General features: G+C 36.1%; 1 long non-coding RNA gene across 1 annotated transcript in view; it reads left to right on the plus strand.

Moving 5' to 3' along the window:
- The window catches only part of LOC143646281 (uncharacterized), a 235,148-nt gene that overhangs the window by 193,087 nt on the left and 18,517 nt on the right, over nucleotides 1–23,544 (plus strand). Inside the window, exon 3 of the long non-coding RNA XR_013157443.1 lies at nucleotides 9,900–9,977. This is a non-coding gene — a long non-coding RNA (uncharacterized LOC143646281). The remainder of the gene's footprint in view (nucleotides 1–9,899; nucleotides 9,978–23,544) is intronic.

The following is a 23,544-nucleotide window of genomic DNA, read 5'->3' on the forward strand; positions in this document are numbered from 1 at the left end:
TGAAATCAAAATCTTTTGTAAAATATGTGTCTCTCATATATATGTGAGAATATATATAATATATATATATGAGAATACATGTATGTATAGGAAGCATGTATGCCAAGAATATGCCAAAAACAGATTCATGCACTTTGTCAGTGGATCTTTTTGATTGTAAAGTTAAATCTTGGTCACTACACACATCTGTAGTTCTTGTTCACTTACATTGTTGATCACTGACATTACTTTATATACAGCAATATCCTTTGGAAAACCATCTTATGGTTCATTCTACTTTTTTTCTTCACACAATATTCATCATCAATTTTGTGCTCAGTTTGACCTATTTCTTGGCAATATGGTTACTTAATTTGCATCATCTAGAAAGGGTTACAAATTTGAATGATGCTTGTGTATTTTTAGTCTCTATGTTTGTCAAAGTTTAATACGTTTGACATTGGAGAAAATTATTTTGTTCTAACTCTGGGAAAAATCTATTTGTTTGAAAAGTACTGTGTTTTGTTTTAAAATGATATGTAAACTTCAGTGGCTTCCTAAGGCTACTTGATAATGTTCCATTCAGACAATGCCAAATTTAAAAGAGGAAAAATAGGTTACACCCCCAAAATAAAACCACATATTCAAGTATTTTTTCTTACAATTCATATTTGCATTTTACTTTTATGCTTTTATGGCTATATGCGGGGAGTTTCACTAAGTGAGTATATTTAAAGTCATATTTTTTTCTAAGCTGTGATAATAATGTTAGTATTTTAAGGAATCCCCCCCCCTTTCAGACACTGACCCACTTTTGTAAATTTGGGATATAATAGAACATGGTGGCAATGAAGCATGAAAATTAAAACAGAAAAAAATTATTATGCCATGGACATGAAAATGGCAAGGTTTTAGGTAGGGTGAACTGCACTATACAGATCTTTTGATATGTGAGAACCATTAGAAATATGAGTATGATAAATAACTTAATAGGATTTCTGCCAAAATAATATTTAATTTTACCTTTTGTATTTGTGAAATGAATGTCAACATACTCTTTTTCTTTGCTTTTGCCCCTGGATCAGCCAATCTACCGGCTGATCCTTTGATATGTCACGTGGAAGCACCTGGTCCAACACCTTAACTGGTGCTCAGCAACCCAAGGGCCACAGGACCAACTAGCTTTGAGGTGCTGCCCACGTTCATTGTAATTTAGGAAGAAGAATTAGAAAATGATTCTTGGTTGCTGCATCGCACACATTCTCAGATCCTTACACTTTAACGGGCGAAATCAGGGTCAGTTCTCTTGATGGTATTCTTGAAAATATCTATTAGATAACATTGCTGAAAGTGGGAGCTTTTTGCTATAGGACTGAGAAACTTTAAGATGTTTTGCAATTTTTTAAATAAAAGAAACCTGTTTTAAAAAAACCAAAATTACCTATTGTCCAAAATTCCAGATAAACTCTTTGATATTATTTATTGCAAAATATAACATATGTACAAAGCAAAGAAAGCAAAAAGCAATAATTTTCAAAGCACTCAAGTAGTTACAGAACAGATTCCAGAGTTTGGCTACCATTCCATCATTCTCAGATTTCTCCTTCTAGCTACTTCAGAACACTGGAGGCTAGAAGAAATATTAATACAGTGAGTCAGCAGCCATATTCATTTGTGAAATTCCATTTTCTCTGTTATACCTCCTCCTTATCCTTTACTACTTCTCCCATTCTATAGGGATCTTTGGGGAATGCCTGTTCTGACTTGTTCATGTGGAGAAGGGTGTTCACACTAAAAGATAGGGAGAGGTAATTAACCGATAACCCTGGAGCGGCTGCTCCCTCTGGGTTTCAGGATTTATCTGACCTAGGAACCTGTATTAGTCAGAATTCTCTAGAGAAACAGAAGATATCTGTAAATATGAGATTTAAAAAGGCATTTCATGTACCCGTGGGAAATGAAGAGTCCAAAATCCGTGGGGCAGTCTGTGAAGCTGGCAGCTCTGATGAAGGGTCTCGATGAACTCCACAGGAGAGACTTCTGGGCTGAAGAAGCAGAAAAAAAAGTCTCTCTTCTTCTTTAATAGCCTTCACCTGATTGGATTATCCTGTTTGTGGGAGACATGTCCTTAGCTGATGGCAGATGTAATCAGCCACAGCTGCAATCAACTGACTGATGATTTAATAAACCAGCCTTCTGATTTATCAACCAACCACAAAATATCCTCGCAGTAACAGTCAAGCCAGTGCTTGCCTGACCCGACACCTGGGCACATCACTTGGCCAAGTTGGCACCCGAACCTCACCATCACAGAACCCTCTGAGAATTGTATGCTCCAGGAAGGCCAACCTAGTGCCTAAAACCTTTACAGAGTCTCAGTTCGAGCCCTAGATTTTCTTAAGAGACAACAGGAGTCATGCTACAGACCTGAAAGTTAGCATAGATACACAGAGTAGCAGCTGAAGTAACAGAGAAAGAGATCAGGCCTCAATTAGAGTTTAAAATGAAGCCAGTTTGGCTGGGTTTAAGATAAATTAGAATGCAGGGTAAAAGGTCATAGTGCATGTACTCTAGACCTTCAGCTGCTGTGTGAGGTCAAAGGCAGAGAGGGTTATTATGTCTAGAACCTATATTTTCTGTACAACAGTCTGAATCAGCCTCTCTGGATCGTCCATTGAGACAACCCAGGCTCCTGGAGTTCAGAAAAAGAGTGAAGCCTTGTAATTTTCTATGGCTTGGTGTAGTGCCAGGATACATCTCAGACTATAGTAGTCTGATAACTAAAACATATTGGGAGAGTCCCTTAAGGATCTAAAGGGGTAAAATATATATATATATATTATATATATATATATATATGGAACTATTAAACTCTCCCAGCTGGAAAACCCTGGTCATTCTCTCAACCATTGGGGACTCCCAAGAAAATAGGTCAGGCTCTAGAATTCGAGGCTTGCTCTTACAAAATTTACTACTGTAGGGAGAAGTTTAAGACCACTCATAACGAGCCATAAGAGTTGCTTCCAGGAACCTCTTTGTTGCTCAGATGTGGCCTCTCTCTCTCTAAGCCCAGCTCTGCTGGGAAAATCATTGCCCAGCCCCCTACATGGTACAAAGCCATTCAAGGGTAAAAATCTCCCTGACAATGTGGGGAGTGACTTCAGGGCATGAGTCCAGCCCTGGCACTGTGGGAACCACAATGCCTTCCTGACCAAAAGGGGGAAAAGAGGTGTAATAAAATAAGGCATCAGTGCCCAAGAGAGATCAAATGCAGTCAAGAAGCTATTCTGGAGGCTATTCTTCTGCAGGCTTCAGTTAGATAGTGCTAATTGCCATGGTTTGCTAAACCTTCCATGTTTTTTAAAAGGATTTACATGCTCATGCTTACAAGGCAGTTATGAAATGTAAGGCAAGGCCTGGCCAGGTCCAGCCTTCCATATTTAGTCTCTCTCCTGAGTGTAACCATGGGTAATAGTTTGTTATCTAGTTCTTCATTTGTACAAGGATCTCATGTGAACTATTCTGCATCATCCTTTCTTACTTAATAATTTATCATGGAGGATCTATGTCATACCATTTCATTTTAATAGATAAGTAGAATTTTATCATATAGATTCCATCTTTCCTCCTTTTCTTTTTTCATTTCTTTCTCCTTACATTCATCCTTCTTTCCTTTCCCTACTTTTATCTCCTCTTCATTTCCTGTCCTGTCTGCTCCCTTTCTCTTTTCCCTTCTTTGTTCTGGATGAATGCACATAAAAGGCTCAGGAGGATATACATGGAAAAGAACCTTGCTTTTCTGTGTCTGTCTCTTTTCACTTAACTCTATTGTTTTTGGGTTCCAGAGATTGCAGTCTCTCTCTCTATCTCATACACACATGCATGCGCATACATACAATATATTTAATTATGTATTATTTTTATTCAGATAGTGGTACAGTAGATACATCATTCTCTAAATTTATGTTTCTTGACAGTCTATCTTGGAAATCATTTCATATCAGTATATATGGAGCTGCCTTATTCTTTTAAGTGGCTTCATAGTGTGCCACGGAAAAGATTTACTACAGTTTATTGAATCAGTTTCCTATTGGTGAACATATTGTTTCTACTCTATTGCTATTACAGAAATGTTTCAATAGTTATTATGGTGATTATGATATTGAATATGTATCTGACTATATATGTAGGATAAATACTTAGAAATGGGATATTTATTTTTATATTTAGAGTTATTGGTGAATTGCCTTCCATTGAAGCAAACCACCAATTTATGCTTCCACCAAAAATGTATGGCAATACCTGTTTTCCCAATGGGTTCCTAAATATGATGTTACCAAACTTTTTATCTTTGTCGGTCTGATGGTCAAAGATAACATCTAATTGCAAAGCTAATTTACTTTTCTAATTTATGAATAAGATTAAGCATCTTCTCAAGTATTTACAACCCTTTACATTTAAATTTCTATGATCTGTTTGAACATTTTCTATTGGATTTTAGAGGTTTTTAAAAATTAACCTTAAGGAAATGACACTTTGTCATGTGTGTTAGAAATAATTTTCCTAGTTTGCAATTTGCCTTTCAGTTTATTTTTATCATGTATAATTCCATGAATAAATTTTAATTTTTGCTCTCTTTTTTTCCTTCTATGAATCTTCCTAAACAAGTTGTTGTTAGAATAGAGGAATGACAGTAGTTTTGGCAAATTGTTTTTAAAATGAGCCACCTTCTACAATCACGTTGGGATTAAGGTTATTTAGAACACAGGGGTAAGGAAGACATTGTCTCTATTTTAGAACCTCACCTACTCTTTAAGACCAAAGGAGGAAAGGTTTATTTTGTCTAGAACATAAGTTTCTGTAGCACATAATCTGACTTGGCTGTCTAGGCAGCTCATTTAAACAATCAAAACCCAGGGAGCCCAGAATAAGAATGAGGGCCTTTAACCCTGTATAGATTAATATAATACCAGGAAACATCCTAGAGTATATTAAGTAGATAATTAAATAGTATTGGCAAAGTCATTTGAGGGATGGGAGAAAAAATACAGAACTATGAAACTTTATCACCAGGGAAACCCCTGATACTGCGTCGAACATTAGGGACACCAAAATCAATAGGCCAAGCCCTTGATCTTGAGGCTTACTCTTGTGATGCTTATGTATGGAAAAGCTTAGCCTACCTATAGGTGTGCCAAAGGGTCACCTCCAGAGGACTCTTGTTGCTCAGATGTGGCCTCTTTCTCTCTAAGCCCAACTCTGCAAGTGAAATCATTGCCCTGCCCTCTATAAGGGACATGACAGCTAGGGGTGAAAGTCTCCCTGGCGACATGGGAGATGACCCCCAGGGATGAGTCTGGCCCTGGCACCATGGGATCAACAATGCCATCCTGACCAAAAGGGGGAAAAGAAGTACAACAAATAAGGTATCAGGGGTTGAGAGAGTTTAGATAGAGCCAAGAGACTTCTTTGGAGGTCACTCTTATACAAGCTTCAGTTAGACTTGCTATCTACCATAGCTTGCCAAACCCCAACCAAAACGATTTCTGCCAATCCTAAAGAATATGTAAGATTCTACAAAATTTCCATGCACTAAGGTAACTTTCCAGAAACCTACAACCTCCAGATGGGTCCCTGGACCAGATAAGTCCTGAAACCTAGAGGGCCCAGCCTCTCTAGAACATCAGCTAATTCCATCTCCCTACCCCTTATTATTGACAGCCCTTCTAACATGAAAAAGTTAGATTGGGCATAGTTCAAATACCCCTAAAGAGTGGGAGAAATTATACAAAGAAGGCAGGGTTTAACAAATGAGTATGATTGCTGAATCATTGTATTTATATTTATTTTAGTCTCCAGTATCTTAGAGCAGGTAGAAGTAAAAACCTAAAATTTTGGAACTGTAACCCATACCAAACTCCGAAATCTGTTCTACAACTGATTGTTGAACTGTGTGTTGAAATGTGTTGCTTTTTTCTATAGATGTAATTTTTCACAAAAAACAACAAAAAAAGTGATGATTAAAAAAAATGAGCCACCGACTAGAGCTTTCATTTGCAAAGTGATTGATCACTTTAAGTACGTCTATTACAGAAACATGTGTTTGGAATCATGCTTTCCAAGCTCATCTGTATTTTATTTAAATATATTTGCTTGTCCCATGTCAGATATTTCTGCTCTTAGTTTATTATATTATTTCTCTTTTTGCTTTCTAGTTTAACTTTTTTTATAAGTTTACCTTTCACTATATATATATTTGTTTGTATATGTTCCTTTTGGTGATTTAAGAGTTTTTACATCTATTTCTAGTTTTCCTAGTGGCAGAATTTATAATTATATCATGTGCTTAATTATCCTGTTATTTAGAGAATGCCCATTGTTTTCCTAAGAAGAAAAATGGTAAAATTAGTATATTTCCTCTGTCCCCACTTACCTTCCTGTTCTCCACTTCAAAACACATCATGCTTGATTATTTTAGTTTTTAATGCAGCATCTAAATTATACTTTTGCTTCAATCACTTGCTGAGTCAGCTTTAAAAATAACTTTGTCATTAGGATGAGAAAATAGGAATGTTTACACCATTTCCAAGCTCCTCTCCACCATTGTCTACCAAGAATTACATGAATATTTCTCCAAGGAATAGTTTACATTCGTGTTCTAGTCTTAAATTAGAATTTATCCAATTGTTTTGGCGTTTGTTCTGTGCCTGATCTATAGTCTTATTTGTAAGTCCCATGGCTGCTTCCAGGGAAATCTTCATTTCGTGGATGGAAGCACATTCTTCTTTCCTGAACTCCTCAACGTGATTCTTCATTTCTCCTTTGTGTTACTATCTGCTCAGTCTCCTTGAGTCTATGTTGAGCTTTTGTTTTATGATAATTTATGTGTCAAGCATGCTTAAACTTCTCCGACTTATGTCCTAACGGAAGAACTTTTCATAGCTTTCGTGGCAGTCTTTCTCTTGGAGGTGTTCTCTCCTGTTCAGGGACTCAGTAGACCACATTCTTCCTTAAGTTCTAAAGCCGTTTCTTAATACAACAAAATAGTAAGGCATTGATAAGTCAAAATATCACTTTCCACTGAAAAAAGCAATATAAGAGAATGTGCTTTATATCTATTGACAAATGAACTTGCTAATATGAACCACAGAATTAGAGAAATCCACCCAACAGGCAGCAGACCTTAGAGCAGACTACAGCATGAGAACAGATGAAGGTTCGCTTCCAAATTGCTCGTCTTCATCTTCCACACCCATCAATCCAATTAATTCATTCTTCTTCTCTGGGGAATAATATAGGAGGGTGTGGAGAGAGGCAGAGATGTGACTCCAGTGGAGCTCCCACCACTAAGAGAAACATCAGGAGGGGGGCTGATGTTCCCCCGACCTACAATTAATAATTGCCCGTTGTTTTTCCTTTTTCCTTCTTTTTCCTCTAGTAGTTTTATAAATCTTATACTGGGTGTTGTAGCTTGTTGATCATCGTAGAATGAGATGAGTTCTTCCTGAGCCCAACAATTTGATCGTGAAGGAAAAGGGGAAAAGATGAGCATGGGCTAGACAGAAACCTGTCTGGGGAACAGAGGTGCCTAATTCTAGGCTTGCTCTTGGTGTGTTAGCTAGCAAGTTTAGCTTCTCTTTTTCTTTCATTAATAAAATTAGCTGCTGTAGGATCACTTCTCACTCAGATGCACTGCTTGTGGTATGACTACAGAGGTCTTCAACATGGCTTCTCCTGGTACTCAGTGCTGTCCCACAGGATACAGAAAGACTCTTGTGGCAGCCCTCACATCCTGAACTGTTGTTACAGGGACTATTAGTCAAGAGTTATGGATCTTTCCTCAGAGTTTGCCACTAACTTTGGAGTCCCAGGGGTTCAGTATGAGATCCCCAGCCTCAGGCATCCCTTCTCAGTGTCTCCTCTCTTACTCCAGCAAAAATTCAATGCCCCTGGGAGTCCTTCTTTGTATCTATTGAGATTCTCAGTAATATCTGTTTATATGTTTCATCAGAGGTATACTTTATTGTCTGTGATTCTTGTACAACTTTATTTTTATTGAGGTTTTCAAAAGGGGAGAAAAGGAGAGATATATCTTTTCTATCACTTAAGAATTGGAAACCTCATTTTCTTTTTGAATTAAAAATGCATGCGGGGGAAGGCAGTGTGATGGTGGTTCAGTGGCTGAATTCTCACCTGCCATGCTGGAGACCCAGGATGGATTCCTGGTGCCTGCCTATATGAAAAAAAAAAAAAAAAAAGAAAGGAAAGAAATAAATGTGGGAGTGCAAGAGTAATTCAGTGCTAGAATACTTGCATACTAAGCAGGAGACCCAGGTTTGATTCCCAGGCCAAGCACTTACCAAACAAACAAACGAAAAACCAAACAAACAAAAATTTAACAAAATGGTGCTGCAATAAGGGGATACTCACATGAAAAGAGAATGAAATGTGACTCCCACCATACAGCATACAAAATAAAAAATTAGAAAAAAATGCATGCATTAAGGATACCCACTTATACCCGAAAGATAGAACTTCATACATGTTCTACAGCTACAAGGGTTTGGTAAGTCTTAAAAATTCCTATTTGACATTAGTTTTTCCTTTTATCAACCAGCTGCGTATGTGCCTTTTTGTATGTCTGCATATACATATTTAGAAAAGTCCAAGTACCTATGTAAATATATGTGTATTTATGAAAGTATATAAAGTATTTTTTAAAAAGTGTGCAAAATGGAAAACGGAAAAATCCTCACTGATTTTATTTACTTAACATTATTACTTTTTTATAGATTGCTCTGTATTTTATTGAAAAGCCTTCCACTGTTCTATCATTTTTATGTAGTTGCAATGATTATGGAAACAATTTTGTATCCCTTTAGTAAAAGTTAATATTATAAAATATCCATTTCTGTACTGCTAATGGATCTTCAAAGATATTCTCATTTTAAGTGCCTCCAATAATTGCATCTAGTATATAACATTAAATTATTAATTCCTTTTTTCTTAGATATTTTGCTTGTTTAAAAACTTTTGTCACAGTAAGTAACCCCACAATAAAGAACTTTTGTCTTACAATTCAGAAGCTTAAGGCAGTGGATTTCCTTGCATCTAGTTCTGATGTGGTGACACTATTTGCCAATGAGATACAAAGATTGAAGCTGTAAATGATCAGAGTTGCATCAAATGGGGTAGCCAGGGCTATAGGAGTTTAGACTTCATAGAAACATCACTCTGAAAACCTATAAGAAAGGATTCACTGGATCACAGGAGAAGATTATGGCTATTTCTTGTAGGGTCTTTGTATTTTGTCAGAAGGCAGAGAGAAATGTGAAGTAATAATATTTATGATTATATTACTTTTGTGATATTTTGGATAGTATCTGAGTATAAATTCTAAGAACTGGGATAATTGGGTTAAAAAGTCTATACTATTTTGGGGGCAGTGCGACAGTGGCTCAGTGGCTCAATGGGAGAGTTCTCGCCTGCCATGTGGGAGACCGGGTTCTATTCCTGGTGCCTGCCCATGTAAAAGAAAAAAAAAAGAAAGAAAAAGTCAATACTATTTTGGGTTCTTGATAAATGATGCTATGGCAGAGAGAAATATTTGTCCCCCAAACATTGCACTCCCATTCCATAATGGGAGTCACTGCCTGGTCAAGGGCTACATTTCAGAGCCCTTCCTCTGTCTTCTCACCTCTGGGTGGTAGCGTGTGATGAATTCATGCCTATGTAAGATGAGCAGAATGGTTGAGCTGAGTGAGTTCACCATGAGACTGATGTCATTTGCAGATCTTGGCCCCTTCCCCACCTCCCAAGCCTGTCTCTGCTGCGTAGACTTTATGTGAATGAGAAGTAAGTATTTGTAGTGTTATGCCACTGAGACTCTGGTGTGTTCACTACACTCTTTTCTTTTCCAGGGCACAGAAGATTGAATTTCCCAGCCTCTCCCTAATTAGATCAAGATCATGTAACTGAGTTCTCAGCAGAGAATTTTGGTGAGTAAAGTGATGTTACATTAGGTCAGAAACAGTTAAAAGTAGGCATGTATTTTTCATCTTCCTTTCTCATTCACGAGGCTTGAAGAGAAACTCCAATGATAGAGTTTGCAAAATACAAACAGCCTAGACTCCTTAGTCACTTTTGAAGGAAGCCCACTATGGAGAGCTGCATGATCTTTCTAAGACCGTAATGTGGATGAAAAATAAACATTTATTGTACTAAGATACTGAGATTTCAAGGTTTCACCATTGCAGCTACCAGTGGCAATATCCTGGCATATACTAACTGATAAAATTGCCAATACAATGTGTGAAATTTGACAAACTTCTGGTAGTAACTCTGGGAAGTTATTTCTTTAATTCTATTACGAAGAGACTTATCCTCTAAGGAACCAAAGAAAGGAGATTCGTTGAGTTATTCTTCAATTCTTTTCACATTATTCTCAAGCAGAGAAACCAAATTGCATTTGAAAAACCCACACATACAATCAATGCATGTGTCTGCAAAAAGATAAACATCACCAATAAGTCACAGCAATAGTTCCCTTGGTATCCATATGTACTGGGTATGAAGATAAACTATAGCCCATTTTCCTTGTATGTGTATGTAATTTAATCTACAAAGATATTTATTTTTGATGCAACAATTGTACAAGATCCATAGGAGGTCTAATATTCGTTACTAGGGGAAAGGAACATAAATATGCAAAATGGGTAAGGGTTTTCATTCATTGATTCATTTGTGTGACCTGTATTGTTTGTCCATTGTTGGGCAGTAAACACAAGGTGAGTTTCCTTGTGGAAGATCCTCATGCGGTCTGCTGTACTCAATCCCTCTGGACCCTGACTATTTTCTAAAGTTGAAATGTGATTTTGTACCTGTGAGATCCAGCTCTTGTATAACCAGGGGGAAGTTTTCAAGGTAGCATCGGTGGATTGTAAGAGAGTACACCTGGAAACTAGATTTAGATCCTGGTGATATAACTTGCTAAGGTCAGTTTTTGCAACAATATAAGGTAATTATATAGGCGATTTGGGGTTATATTGGCTTGGGTTTATAAGTAGACAGAACCTGAGGGATAATCCATGAATAACTAGTTAGATATGAAAAGTTACGCTAACTAAAATTACATCTGCCTTCTATTTCCTAGTATGCTGTTTTGAAAATAAATCTTTTGGATATTATTCCATAAACTATAACTTCCGTGGTTTTATGTGTTAAAGTGTTCATTTTCTTTAAGTTCCCTATCTAGTTTTATGTAGGACTCTCCTTTTCCTACCTGCTATATAATTAGTTGAGAATTAGGTCTTTAAAAGCAAAATATATATAACAGGATAGATCTTATTGGTCCATAGTAGAGGCAGATGAACATCAGAGTTCTATTGGAAGAAGTACTTTGCTAATTCTCCTTGATAATTCCATTGATTGGAGTTATACTTTTCATATTATTTTGAACCTCTTTCACTGGGTGGGTATGAACCACCTCTTTGAAGGAGTACATAAGGCCAACGCTGGGCAGGAAGAATTGGGGAGGGCCTGAGACTGGCTGTGGTAGTCTGGTAGTTGTCCCCAAAGATATCTAGAACCTAATTCCCAGGCACTTGAATGCCATCTTCTATGGCAACAGTGACTTTGCAGATGTGATTAAATTAAGGATCATGTAATTGCCCTAGATTATCTGGGTGAGCCTTGAATGTAATCACAGTATCCTTATAAGAGGAGGGAGATTAAACTTGAGAGGCCAAAGCTGTGTAATGAATGGTGGAAGCAGAGATTGGAAGATGGAAGAGACCATAAGCCGACAGATACAGGTGGCCACTAGAAACTGGAAAAGACAAGGGAGTGGATTTTACCCCAGAGTTCCCAGAGGGAGTATGGCTCAGCTGATACCGTGATTGTGGTTTAATGAAATCCATTCCAGACTTCTGGTTTCCAAAACTCTAAAAATAACTTTGTGTTTTTTTTAAGCCACCAAGTTTGTGGTCATTTATTTTTTACAGTAGCCCTAGGAACCTAAAACACAGACAGAAGGAATGTGTCTTACCCAGCATAGCAGTTAAACCCAGGGTGTGTGCAGAATGGAATGCTCTACTCAGAGAGAGAAGAGAGTCAGAAAGAACTGTAAAATAAAGAAAGCCAAAATGAGGTATTTAAGTCTAGAAGACCAGGGATTCTGAAATCCAGGTAGATGATAATGGGGAAAAGATTGGAAAGTAAATGAAAAGATGAAATAGTAACCCCTGCTGTTGATGTAAGGTAGTAGATTTTCTTTCTTATATTATTAAAGTAATTACGTTCACAAATTTCCAAATATAGAGGTATATCTAGTACAAATCGAATGTTTCCTTTACCACCACTCTTCATAATTAATACTTCTGCAACCTTCACCAATTGCCACAACAATAATGAGTAACAACCACAAAACCTCACTGGCACATACAAATAAGCATTTATGTCTTGCTTAAAATTTTGCAGGTTACTTGGTGTATTAGTTAGGGTTCTCTAGAGAAACAGAAACAACAGGGAACACTCGCAAATATAAAATTTATAAAAGTGCCTCACATGATCACAGGAATGCAGAATCCAAAATCCACAGGGCAGGCTGTGAAGCCGACGATTCTGATGGAGGGTCTGGACAAACTCCACGGGAAAGACTTGTCAGTCAAAGCAGGAAGAAAGCCTGTCTCTTCTGAATCCTCCTTAAAATTCTTCCAGTGATTAGATTGAGCATCACTTATTGCAGAAGACACTTCCCTTGGCTGATTACAACTGGAATCAGCTGTGGATTTATCTGACATGATCATGATTTAATTCTATGAAATGTCCTCATTGCAACAGACAGGCCAGTATTTCCCCAATCAGACAAACATGTATCACCAAGTGGCCAAGTTGACACATGAGCCCTGACCATGACACTTGGCGATGGACCTATTTCAAGCTGTCAGCCTTTGGGTTGACTGGGAAGCTCTGCAGAAGTTTGTGTCAAGCCCCCGTTTGAGTTTCTATTAAAAACTGGCTGACCAAAACAAGTCACATGGTCGAACCAAAGTTGAGGTCTAGGGACTGGATTACAGTGTTACAGTCAAGAGTATGGATAAAGGGAAGTATGGAGAATTGCACTTAATAATGTAATCCACAACGACCTGCTCTCTCACCCCAATGTTTCTTGTCTTTCACGTATGCAAAATTTGCTCACCTCTATCTCAAGATCCCCCAAATTCTTTACAAGTTACAGCACCTAACTTGAAGTCCAGGATCTTATTTGCCTTCCTTACATCGTCAACTATAATAGTGGAATAAAGGTAGAATAAATGCAAAAAAAGACCACAACAAAGAAACAACTCCCATTTAAAAAGTGGAAGAATTGTAAGTACATAGCTTTCCCTTGTTCATAACAATTCTTAATCTCATTGAAAAAGTGTTGACAGTTTCCTCTAGTTTGGGGCATGGAATGTTCTTTGATTTTGCTCCATTTCTGTATCTTGGGAACTTTCATCCCAGTGCATTGTTTTACATAGAGTTCAGCTCCACCCCATGGGACATCCTTTATTTTTCATTCCCCACCCTGGACAAATTTTGAAAAAAAAAAGGATTAGGAAATATGTTATTTTTGGTTATAACTTATTTAGTTCATTTCCTGCCTTGATGGTCTACTAGTAGTTTTATATCTTGAAATGTCTCTGTTCCTTTTAGACTAGCTGGCAACTCTTTTAACAATGCAGGCACTCAAGAACTTTGTGGGTCTTTTACATATTTGATTCCAATCAACCAAAAAGCCATACCCACAATTCTTTCAAGCTATGCCTCTCTCTCTACACATATTTGTTTTCAGCATATCAAGAAGAATTTCTGGGTTCAAGTCCTTATACTTTTTAAGTATTTTTTGCCCAGCTAAGGGAATCTAAGTGTTATTTTGAGTTTTTCATTCATAAATCTTAACAAAGTACGTGATCATGTCTATATTAATTTGAAAATACGTTACTAGTTAGAAAGGCTAGAGGAAAACCAATGTTATTTTCCAAGTTAGCAATTTCAGGGCTGTGTATAGTTCATGCTAAATAATGCAAAATGACCTGGATTACAAATACAGGAGTTTAGGTCTAGAGACTGGGTACCCAACTTTTAGCAATATTATCTCTCACTTACTATTCCATATGGAATCAGCACTGTGATAGTATATTTCTAAAAAGTATCCTATTGGGTTGCTGTTTGTGATTGTACTGAATTCATATATGTATGTGTGTGTATACATATACATAAACATATAGAAAATTTTAATTTTATACTGTCAATACTTTAACTGCAAAAACATTTAATTAGTTTTTTTCTTGATTTCCTATAGTAAATTTTTAAAATGTAATTCAATGGACCTTACCCAATTGTGATACTGCTTATTTCCAGGTTTTTTTTTTTTTTAGTTTTTTTGCCATTGAAAATAGAAATTTGGGACTTCCATGCCAAAAAGATGAAGTATATGAACTTTTCCCTATCCCTCCAGCTATGCACAGCTAAAAAGCCCTGGGCATTATATATTAAACCAAACAAGCATGAAAGAGACTCTGAAAATTGGAGATAAGGTGGACAAGTGATAGATCTTGGAACATGAGGAAAAAAGCAGCAGTGAGTTCCTAGGTCTTCTTTTTGCTTCATATAGCCAGGACTGGTTACTGGAGCAGCTGGAAACATGGACATGCCAATTGGTGAAGACAAACAAATAATAAAATACCTCCAAAAGTCTTCCCTCTTTAGCCAAAGGCCCAGTAAAGGGGCAGCCTAGCAAGATGGAAAAATTTTAGACACTAACTGCTCTACTCTATGAAACACAACAAAGAAATATTGTGGCCTCACCAAATCTCAACAGGAGAGGATGAGTGAGAAACCTAGATTTCTATCCTTATCAGGGTGTAATGAGATGCCCCACTTAACCCCACTACTCTGCTGGACAGTGTCAGAGAAGGCTGAAAGGGAAACTAATATGTTCATTCCTGCTGAGCCGTAAGGATCTCCCTCCCCTTATACACACACTCAGTGTCAGTAGAGACCGCATTGGGAGCCTGGAATTATACCCCTACCTCCAGTGGTAATGAATGCTTCCTTTCCTTACCAGGGTAGCATAGGAGGAGGCCTACCTAACAAGGTCAGGACCTCCAACACCGCCAGCAGTAAAAAGGCTATCCTCTGTGGAGTCAGTGTAGGATACCTGGAGAGAGTAGTGAGGCATCACTGTCTCTTCCAGCCAGGGTGGTAGAGTGGTACAGCCTGAATTTCCACCAACACCTGGTAGTGACAAGAGACCCCTTTCCCCAGGGTCAACAGAGACTTAGTGGGGGAACTTCTACACCCATATGGCAGCACCCTTGACCCTCACTGGAATAGTGTCAGGGCATGCTAAAACAGAAGATTTAAATAAGATCTAGCATCTCCGGAAATATCAAGATTAAACTGAAAATAACTTATCATACCAAAAAACAGGAATATTCAAACTGAATTAGAAAAGACAATCAACAGACACCAACATTAAGATGACAGAAATGTTAGAATTATTATCCTCACAAGGGTTTTTAAAAAAAATATTTTTATTGACAAATCATCACACACATACATTTTATACATGGTGTGCAATCAATGGCTCACAATATCATCATATAATTGTGTACTAATCACAGTAATCATTTTTTAGAACATTTAGACCACTCCAAAAAAAGAAATAAAAAGCAAAAAGTAAAAACTTATACGTACTATACCCCTTACTCCTCCCTCTCATTTACCATTAGTATTTCCATCTGCCCAACTTATTTTACCCCTTATCACCCCTGTTATTTATTTTTATTCATTTTTTTTTACTCATCTGTCCATGCTGTAGATAAAAGGAGCATCAGACACAGCGTTTACACAATCACACAGTGACACTGTAAAAGCTATATAGTTATACAATCATCTTCAAGAATCAAGGCTACTGGACCACAAGCTCAACAGTTTCAGGTACTTCCCTCTAGCCACTCCAATACAGCATAAACTAAAACGAGATATCTATATAATGCATAAGAATAGCCTCCAGGATAACCTCTGACTCTGTTTGAAATCTCCCTGCCACTGAAACTTTATTTTAGTCTAATTTACTTCTTCCCTCTTTTGGTCAAGAAGGCTTTCTCAATCCCATGATGCCTGGTCCCGACTCATCCCAGGAGTTCTGTCCCATGTTGCCAGGGAGATTTACACTGCTGGGAGTCATGTCCTACTTGGGCATGGGGGGGAGGCAGTGAGTTGACGTGCCAAGTTGGCTTAAAGAGAGAGGCCACATCTGAGCAATAAAAGAGGTTCTCTTGGGGTGACTCTCAGGCATAAATTTAAGTAGGCTTAGCCTATCTTTTGCAAGAATGAGTTTCATAAGGTTGAACCCCAAGATTGAGGACTCTGTCTATTGATTTGGCTGCCCCCATTGCTTGGGAGAATATCAGAAATTCTCCAAATGGGGAAGAAGACTATTTCTTCCTTTCTCCCCAATCCCCCAAGGGGACTTTGCAAATACTTCTTTTTTTCACTGCCCAAATTACTGTAGGACAAACCAACAAAATCTCATGTCCTTTTTAAGATTACATCTGACAAGGATTTTAAAGTAGCCATCATAAAATGCTTCAATAAGCAATTATTAATATAATTAAACAAGCAAAAAAATTAGAAATTCTCAGAAAATAAATAGATGTCAGCAAAAAAATACAAGATATAAAGAACCAAGTGGAAATTTTAGAACTGAAAAATGCAATAATTCATAAAAATGACAAAAACACAATTAGTGGGCTCAAAAGCTGAAAGGAGAGAACAGAGGATAGAATGAATGAACTTTAAGATAAAACAATGAAAATGAACTAATTTGAATGACAGGGAAAATAGGCTAAAAATCTCAAACAGAATAACCCAAAGAAATATACATGAACACACATCTTAATTAAAACTCTAAAAACTAAAGAAAAAAGATATTGAAAACAGAGAAAGAGAAACTACACTATGCTTATGGGGAGAGACTATTTGAATGGCAATGGGATTCTCATCAGAGTCCATGGAGGTCAGAAGGAAATGCCACAACACTTTCAAGTGATGGAAGGAATTCTATATGCAGCAAAAAACACCCTGAGGAATGAAGGAGAAATCAAGACAATCTCAGATGAAGAAAAACTAAAATAATGTAAATGAGACCAAAGTGAATCAGAGTAGGCCTTAATCTACATGGCTAGAGTCCTCTTAAGCAGAGGGAATTTGATGCAGCAGGTCAGAAGATACCAGGAGTCAGTAGAAGCCAGAGAATGAAGCTGATTGCCATATGATACAAATCAAGGAACTTCCAGGATTGCAGCACCCAGCACCAGAACGTTAAAAACTGAGAGAAACTAAGCCCTGTTCATATCTTGATTTTATACTTCTAGCTTCCAAAACCATGAGATAGTAAATTCTCATTGCTTAAGCCACATACTCTGTGGTATTTGTCATAGCTGGCCTGGCAAACTAAGAACAGATGCATGAACCTATATGTAGCTATACATAAATCACTAAAAATAATAATATGAATAAAAGTATACATACTATACATAATTGCTTTACTATAAACAAATACTATAGTAATATAACAAAATACTATAAATAAACAAAAAACCAACATAAATAAATCAAAATGGTTTCTTTCTGTTCAGATAATCTACAGGAAGACACAAAGAAAATGGCTAAAAAATAAATGAAACAAAAATATGATGACATACTTAAGCTATAACATAGCAGTAATTACATTAAATCTAAATGGTTTATATACATCAATTAAGCATTAGAGATGTGAAGCATGGATAAAAACAAAAACCAAAAGCAAAGTCCAACTAGGTGCTGCATAAAAAGAAACTCACTTCCCGTAAACTCACTCCCATGGGTGAGTTGAAAGCAAAAGGATAGAAAAAGCTATAACAGACAATATTAATCAAAAGAAAGTTGAAGTATTAAATTAATAATAGAGTAAACTTCAGAGCAAAGAAAATTACCAGTGACAAAGAGGGACATTTCATAATGATTAAGTGTCAATCCACCGAAGAGGCATAGATCCTAAATATGTACATACCAAATGTCAGCACCTCAAAATACATGAAGCAAACCTTGTAAAACTGGAAGAAGAAATATACAAATTGACAATTATAGTTGGAAATTGAACATCGCAATTTTAACAATTTTTGAAACTGCTAATAGAGAGAAAATGAACAAGGCTATATAAGAACTGAAGAATGCAATCAATCCACAGTGTCTACTTGGCGTATAAATGTGAAACCCAATAAAAACAAAATACACATTTTTTTCACGTTTCAATGGAACATTCACCAAGACAGGCCATAAACATGGTCCCATAAAACAAAAAATATTAAAAGAGTTAAAATATAAAAGAGCATGCTCTCTGAACATTCATAGATAAAATAGAAATCAGCTTAAAAGAGAAAACAGGAAAGTCTTCAAACACTTGGGAATAAATGATAAGCTTCTAAATAATCTGTGCATTGAAGAAGACATCTTAAATAAAATAAATATATAGAACTCAATGAAATGAAAATAGAACATATCAAAACTTGTGCTACAAAGCAAAAGCAGTGCTGAGAGGGACATTTATAGCATTAAATCCTTACTATAGAATGGGGAAATGTATCAAATCAATAATTAAAGTTCTAACCTCAGGAAATAAGAAAAAGATGGTTAAAAATAAATCTAAAGCCAGCAAAAAGAAGGAAATAATAAAGATAGGAGCAGAAATCAATGGAACTGCAAAGAAAGAAAATAAATAAAGAATGTCAATGTAAAAAAAGAACTGGGTCTTTGGAAGATCCATAAAACTTGCAAACATCTAGCAAGATGGACAAAGTAGAATTACTAATAGGAAAAAATAATGGATATCACTATGGATCCTGCAACATTGAAAGGTTAAGAGAATATTATAAACAACTCTATACATATAAATTTGATAACTTAGATGAAATGGACCAGTTCATCAAAAAGGATGAACTGTTATACCTCAGTTAATGTGAAATAGATAATTTGATTAGCCCCATAATTATAAAGGAAATTTTTAATTAAAAAAAATTCCTGAAAAAGAAATCTCCAGGGCCATATGGTGTCACTGGAAAATCCTAGCAGATGTTTATAAAAAAATTTAACACCAATTTTAATCACTTCCAAAAAATAGAAGAGAATAATGCTTTCTAATTCATTCTACATAACTAGTATTTCCTGACACCAAAAGTAGACTACAGTTCAATATTCCTTCTGAATACAGACACAAAAATTCTTAGCAAAATATTAGCAAATAGAATCTAGCAATATATAAAAAGAATCACATTTCATCCCCAAATGGGGTTTATTTAATGGCTGTGATGCTGGTTTAATATTTGAAAATCAACCAATAAAATCACCATTTGTGAAAACAAATCACATCATCATATTAATTAGTTCAGAAAAAGCATTTAAAAAATTCAACATCTATAAATACTATGTAAAAACTAGGAATTATTCAACTTGACTAAAAGTATCTAGAAAAACCTGCACCTAATATGTCAATAGTGAAAGACTAAATAAATGATTTCCCCATAAAATTTACCACAAGACAAGTTGTATGGTGGTTTGGAGCTATATACACCAAAAAAATATGTTCTTAAAATTAATCCATTACCATTATAAGTGGGATGTTGATAAGGTTTATTAGTCAGGGTTCTCTAGGGAAACAGAACCAACAGGAGATACCTGTTGATATGAGATTCATAAAGGGGCCTCATGCAACCATGGGAATGCAAGAGTCCAAAATCTGTAGAGCAGGCTGCGGAGATGGCCACTCTGATGAAGGCTCGCAACAAACTCCACAGGAGGCTTTCACTGGTTGAAGAAATAGTGGAAATTCTCTCTTCCTCTTTAAAGGTCTTCAACTGCTTGGATCAAATCTAACTGATTGAATTATCTTTTGTGGGAAACATGCCCTTAGTTGATTGTAGATGTAATCAGCCACAGCTGCAATCAACTGCTGTTGATTTAGTAAACCAGCCTTGCAATTTATCAACCAGACACAAAAGATCCTTGCAGCAATGGTTAGGCCAGTGCTTGACTGACCAAACGACTAGTGGATCTGTGAATCCTGGCTATGGGAGAAACAGCACCATATAATGGATGCTGATTCAGAGTATCCTGGAGAACATTGCCCAAGCCCTTCAAGGAATTGCCTTCTAGTTGGTGCTGTAATTGGGTCTTTAAAAGGCCATTCCACTGTTCTATCAACCCACTGCTTCTGAATGATGGGAACATGGTAAGACCAGAGAATTCCATGAGTATGTGCCCATTCCCGCACTTCATTTGCTGTGAAGTGTGAGAATGGGCAGAGGCAATGCTGTGTGAAATGCCATGATGGTAAATAAGCCACTTCATAAGTCCATGGGTGATAGTTTTGGTGGAAGCATTGTCTGCAGGGAAGGCAAACCTATATCTGGAGTAGGTGTCTAGTCCAGTTAGCACAAATCAATGCCCCTTTCATGATGGAAGTGGGCCAATCTAATCAACTTGCCACCAGATAGGAGGCTGATCACCTTAGGAGATGGTGCCATATCAGGGACTGAGTGTGGGTCTCTGTTGCTGGCAGATTGGGCACTCATTGCTTATGGAAGAAATCAGAGAATATGTAACTAAATAGAGAGACATACATACCATGTTCATGGCTTGGAAAATTCATTTTAGTGAAAAAGTAAATTATCCTCAAATTATTATACATACTTAATGCTATTCCTAAATAAACCCCAAGGTTAGTCAGTCTACTTAATTTTAAGACTTACATGCAGTAATGAATACTATGTGATATTGGTGGTGAGATAGATACCTATTTCAATTCAACAGGATAGAAATGAACCTACACAGGTGTGAAAAACTGATTTTTTGACAACATACAAAAGCAATTCAATGGAAGAAATATAGCATTTTCAACAAATTGTGCTAGAGTTATTGAATATCCATAGTCAATAAATAAACTAAGTCTCAAACCTTATATAAAAATTAGCTCAAACTGAAATATAAATTTAAAGTTAAAATGCAAACCTATAAAACTTTTAGAAGAAAACATATGAGAAAATATCTGAGACCTGGGGTTTCTCATAGAGTTCTTAGATGTAACTCTAAAAGCCTGATCCATAAAAGGAAAAATGATAAATGGACTTCATCAAAATTAAAGATAAATTATTTGCAAAAAAATCCATTTAGAAAGATAAGTGAAATTACAGACTGGAAGAAAAAATTTGAAAATCATACATCTGGAGAAGAATTCATATCCAGGATATATAAGGAACAGTTAAAAATCAACAATATATATATAAAAAACCAATTAAAAATAGGAAAAATCATGAAGCGATATTTCAGTGAAGAGGATATTCAGATGGCAAATGAGAACATGACAGGATATTCAATATCATTAACCAATAGGGCAAAGAAAACCAAGACCACAATGAGCTATCACTATCCACCTACCAGAACAACGAAATTAAAAATAATAGCAACAATACCAAATACTGGTGAAGATATGGAGAAATTGAATCTTTCATATATTGCTGGTAAGAATATGTAGTAGTACATACATTAGAAAATAGCTTGGCAATTGTTTGAAAAAAAATTAACACATACTTCTGACCCAGCAATCATTATCCTGGATATTTATCCTAGAAAAGTGAAAACCTAGTTCCACACAGACACCTGTACATGATTATTTATAACAAGTTTTGTTTGTAATAGATAACCCAAATGTGCTACAATAGGTGAATGGGTAGACAAATTGTTAGACCTATATCCTGGAATACTACTCAGCAATAAAATGGAACACAACAAACTTGGATGGATCTCAAGGACTTAAGCCAAGTGAAAAAAAAAACACCATTCTCGAAAGTTCACATACAGCATGACTCCATTTATTTACCAATCTCAAGGTCACAGAATTATAGTAGCTTGGGGATAGGGGGAGAAGGGGAACAGATGTGACTACAAAGTGGTAGTAGAGAGATATCTGTGGTGATGGGCTCGTTCTGCCTCTATTAGAGCAGTGGTTACATGAGCTTATATATATAAAATGATATAGAGACATGCACACACATTGCACCAATAGGTATTTCCTTGTTTTCATACTGTACTAAAGTTACAGAAGAGGTAACCATTAGGTCAAAGCAGGTGAACAGCACAAGGGCTCTGTCTCAACTATTTTTGTAACTTCCTGTGAATCTATAGTTGATGGAAAACAAAAAAAAAATTTTTAAAAGGGATGCAAAAATTATATTTTGTGATTGGATATTGGTGACATGTAAGAAAGTTACTAATTTTAGGGTGAACACCTGAAAACATTCTTCTTAATAATTTCTACCTGGAACTAATTGTTTTTCTTTATTTGATTACCATGTTTTTGTGAACTATAAATCATATTATTTAACAGTGATGATAATTTAACTTTTCCTTACTAACATTTCTATATTTCTCTGTTTCTTCTTATTTTCTTACTACATTTGTTAAGACATTAAGCACAGTGATGAAAGGAAATAGAAGTATCAGGCAATATTTCTTTTTCCCTAATATCATTCTTACTAGGTATCATAATTCCCTGAATCATGCTAAATAAATTACCTTCTATTCCTTATTACATTTGATTTGGCACATTTTATATCCAATCTTTTAAAATTTAACACTAAATGTACTATGACTCTTAAGTTCTAAACTTATAAATAAATTTGCTAATATAGTGACTCAGATAAATTTTTCCATTTGTGTTGTTTTTCTTGTTTTTCAAAAGCAAAATCACATAGGATGGTGTATTTAAACTGATGATTAAGCAAGCAAATTTCAATATCTCATAAATGTGGTGTATTTCCAAACCTGCTGAGAAAATCTATCTATCATCAGTAATTTATGACTTGTAACAAAGTTTATTGCATGAGAATGATGATGCTAGACTCTTCCAGCATCTCTGGTGAAACAAGAAATCTTGTCCTGAATCCTCAACCATATTTTATTAATAATTTAATCAAATCAATTAATAATTTAGGATCTTGACTTTCCTGTCTATAAAATGGGTTAATTTACTCTTTCTTTATATATCTCATAAGGGTATTGTGAAGATAAATATTAGTAAGAGAAGGAAAGTTCTTTATAAATAAAAAGCACTATTATTAGAACCTTCATTGTAATTAAATTGGTTCTAAGAAAATGAAAGTAATCTTGTTTTAGGCTTGATCATTCCTTTATTAGCTGAGTAGATACAGTAGATTGTAGCTTCTGATTAGTAAATTTGGACTACTGGGTATCAGGACTAGGCATGACTAAACTTACAACCCACCTAGGACAGATCACCCAGCAGATACTATTTCATCTCTGCTCCCAGCAGTAGAGGAAGCAGGGTGGATTGAGATATACTACTTGTAGCATCAGTTTGTTGAAGGATGTCTCTTCCCAAAGACATGGTAGATGCAAACCTGGGCACTGAATTTAGAGAGCTGGATTCCAGCTCTGAGAACAGCTACAGCTTCAACACACTCA

Source organism: Tamandua tetradactyla, chromosome 9, assembly GCF_023851605.1.
Source record: "Tamandua tetradactyla isolate mTamTet1 chromosome 9, mTamTet1.pri, whole genome shotgun sequence".
NCBI classification, from domain to species: domain Eukaryota; kingdom Metazoa; phylum Chordata; class Mammalia; order Pilosa; family Myrmecophagidae; genus Tamandua; species Tamandua tetradactyla.